Genomic DNA, 3960 nt, shown 5'->3' on the forward strand with positions numbered 1-3960 from the left:
GAAAGCTCTCAGCATAAACACAGACTCCTGTTATTCATGGGACCCATTTGCCCATATTTGTGAGAAGAGAAAATGAAGAAAAGTGTTAATTGAACTGTTTGAAATTGTTGTTTAACACTACAAGCTGCCAGGACATACGAACAGTCTAGACTTGAATAATGTTCCAAGTTGAAAATACATACAAATATCTGAGAGATGAAAACATGAATCAGGATATTAGGGCAATATTTTACTTTTGAAATTTTGGGGAGAGGGTGACATTGGCAGGGAATAAAGAGTTCACCATCTGCCTTTCACCTATATCACACTGGTTTTATTCTCATCAGATCATTTTCATGAGCAGGGAGGAATGGGTTATTAAAATATCCAGCCAGTATTTTCAATAGGCACCTGTCAAAGATGAGATTTACACACAAGACAGTTGTAGAGAGATGGCAGAAAGAAGAGGACACAAAGTGTTGAATCTTTTGTGGATTAAGCCCAATTCATTTCCCAGACATCAAAAGATACTTTCTGACCTTTCCGTGCAATGTCTGTAATCTCTTATTCGTACGTTCATGGACTGCTGGAGCCCTCTGTGGCTGCAGATTCCTGCAGCTCAGGGGTGATAGGGTCTGGCATAGCCCCACACAGGTTGGGAATGCCCCAGAGCCAGAAAATTCAATCTTACTTGATATCTTTTAGCCTAAGTTCCACGACCTGTCTCCTCTTGCAGGTGGCTGAGGAGGAAGGGAACAAAGCAGGTCAGAACCAATGTAGTGTCTCCTAATACCTGTCTAGGAAGGAGAATTTAAATGACATTTCAAATGAAGAAGAAAAAAAATCCCCCTTGTCTAGTTTGTGATGAATACTTTTCCCCATGCTCTTCCTCATGTTTAATTTTTAGTCATTTGCACTCTGATAGAGATCAAAGACTTCTGTCAAAATACAGTTTGCACTGAAGTAGGTATTTTGCAAACATACAGGGAGATTTTTCCCCCCTGGTGTATCAAAATTTAAAACTAGTCTGAAATGACTTGTGAAAGGAATGATTTTCTACAGACTTCTGCCTCTTGATTGCTTGCATTTTTAAAAGAATTATAGTAAAATAGTCTATTTTCATTTTATGTGTCTATGAAATGCACCTTATAAACCTTGACTTGTAGAGAAAGTTAGCAGCAACAAGCAAACACAGGAATGATAATTCATCAACTGTTACAGAAATAATCAGTGAGCAGGTTCAAAAGACCTGAGCTGACACTGCATGACAAGGTGCTGTTTTCCTGCTAGAAGGCATTTTATGTCATTCAGTAGCCTTTTATAATTTTATTTGAATGAAGTGAGAAAATAAGTTAAAGACTTTTTTAGGAAACCAGGTGAAAACTCCAAAACAAATGCATGTAAAAATGAAGGGATTGCTTAAAGCACTCAGGAGTGGAGTCCTCATGTATATCTCTCTATCATTTTATCTGCATGAAGGGAAGATCACTTGCAGGTTGGCAGCAAGGAATTGTAACCTCAGGAGAAGGGAATCTCTCCTCCCCCAACCAAAGAGAAATATCATCTGATATATTAGCACTTCAGGTCTCCCTCTTTTCTAAACAAGTTCGGGTGTGTGTCTTTAATAACAAAAAGATAAATCCAACAGGTAAATTTTAAGACTAAATCAGCCTTGGCTTTCCAAGCTGAAAGGAGGACATACTTCTGTTAGGACAGCCATCTGTAACACCAATAAAATATTTTAGAGATGCTGTGTGTCCATTTACCAAAATCAAACAAGTGCATGACCAAAGGGACTCTGCTCTCGCTAAAAGATTTTTCTGTCCAAATTATTCTTCTGTTGGCATCTCAGATCACCCTTGAGCCCATTTCCCCTCAGCTTCTGGGAGATGCTGCCTCAAACCTCCACCACTGGAGAAGCCCACGAGTCAGAACCAGATTCTCTCCCCCCTCTCACGTCCCTGAAGTCAACCCTCACTGCATGGACAGCGAGATGGTCCCACAGCTGCCACCAGCAGCAGCTGGATATTGCCCTGGCACAGCCATGAGCAGCACATGTGCTCCTGCAGGCAGCACACTGGGAATCCCCAGCAGCTCTTATCCCCCAGAAACCACCACATCCTCCCCTCCTTGTTGTGGCCATTCCTCCTCAAAAGCTCACACTTCTCCCTCACAAGCACATTTGCCACTTCAAATCTGTTTTCCCACAAGACTTTTTTGCTTTGTCATAACAATCTGTTAGCATTTTGCTCGACTGCCACATATTGTCCAGGCTCTTTTATGCAGGCTGGGGAAAAAAACCCCATCCACCTTTCCATTTCAGATCCTTATTTCTCTGTCTGCAAAAATTCCCCAGGAGAATGTTGCTTTTATTGTTGCTGTATATTTTTATCTTGTCCTTTTATACTCAACAAATTGCTGCCCCTCCCCATGCCACCTGTTCTCACCTCTGGCCAGCACTTCCTTTAGTTTTTAATTACCATTTCACTTACCTGTTACGACTCTATGCAGAATCACTGACACTAGAAAACACGCTGCACGTTGCTCTCTTGTCATTGAGATGCTGGCTAGACTGGTTGTTGTCTTGGCCATGGGGACAGGATTCCACTCAGAGACCCTAAGCAATTATCTTTCTTCTTCCCCTTTGAGGTTGGAGCATAGTATTGGTAATTAAATTCATACTTCTGTTTGTTGTGGATTTTTTTTCTTATATGTTCCCATTTCCCAGAAACCTTAGGCAAAAGATTTTTTTGTGGACATGAGGAAGAAGGATCTGAGGCTGGCATGGCTTAACTCTGGAATACAATCTGGATTAAACAATTATATGGTGAATCATTATGTATTTTTATTTTTTATTAAAAAAAGAAGCACCAGATGTTTTGCTGAGCAGTTGAGAATTTATTAGGTCACATGCACAGTTTGCTACACCAGAACCTGCCTGGAATGCATTTTTTTCAGGGCAAGATATTCAAAGGTTAAAAATTAACTCCTGGCTAAAACCATCAAGAAGTGGACAGGGAGAAGGAAAATCTCCTGGGATGGGTCCCCTTGGCTGGAATCACAAACTCTGTTTTCCACTCAGCCAGCCGGGAGCTCTTCTCTCTTTTGCATTTCTGGGCCTTGTTTGTTGCCACACACTGCAAACCCCAAGCAAACAAATCTCTCAGCATTTCAGGTCATTGCCAAGCTCTTGTGCTGTGAGCTGCCAACCCCTATCTGAGTTCCCAACTGCACAGGCCCTCTTCTCCCTGCCAGACCACTTTTTTCTATACAGCCGTGCCATCTCTCTCCACCACTTCCCAATTTGTTTGTCTCCGAAGCCATTCATTATTTCCCCATTTCATTTCCCTGCAGAGGTCTGATCCAAGGCCCATTGAAATGTTTCCATCAGTTTCAATGGGATTTGAATCAGGACCAACATATTTGTCTCTTTCAGACATCCTTTGCTGCCTCTGGGTCAATATTTCTTCTCTTTTTGCAAGGCCTCTTTTCCCCTCCCCTTTTCATTCAGCAATATGGAATATGCTATGGGATCTCCTCTATCCTGCAGGGCCCACCCATGCTGGCAAAGATATCCGAGGGCCAGTGACACAGAGGAGCTGGAAGAAGGTGTAGAAATTGCAATGCACAAACCTTGGCTGGAGGTAGAACCACCTTTCAAAAGGTTTGATACTTTTCAATTTACTTTTCAGATGGCTCTCATATTTGGCAATATTTCTTGGGTTTTGCCACAGTTGTGTGTCAATTAAACAATTATCAGCCGCACAGAAGCTGCAGACCAGACAAATGGTGCATTAGGTTGATGCTGGAGGATGAAAAATTCACAGGTGTACTGTAGAAGAGGACAACCTTGGATGATGTACACCTCCACTGTAATCAAAAGGACTTTGAAGATTTACAGCAGGTAAACATTTTTCCCTGAAAATACAAATAAAAACAAATAAATAAATAAACCCCGATCCAGACCTTTGAATAAAGAAA

This window comes from Sylvia atricapilla, chromosome 7 (genome assembly GCF_009819655.1).
Source record: "Sylvia atricapilla isolate bSylAtr1 chromosome 7, bSylAtr1.pri, whole genome shotgun sequence".
Taxonomy (NCBI): Eukaryota; Metazoa; Chordata; class Aves; order Passeriformes; family Sylviidae; genus Sylvia; species Sylvia atricapilla.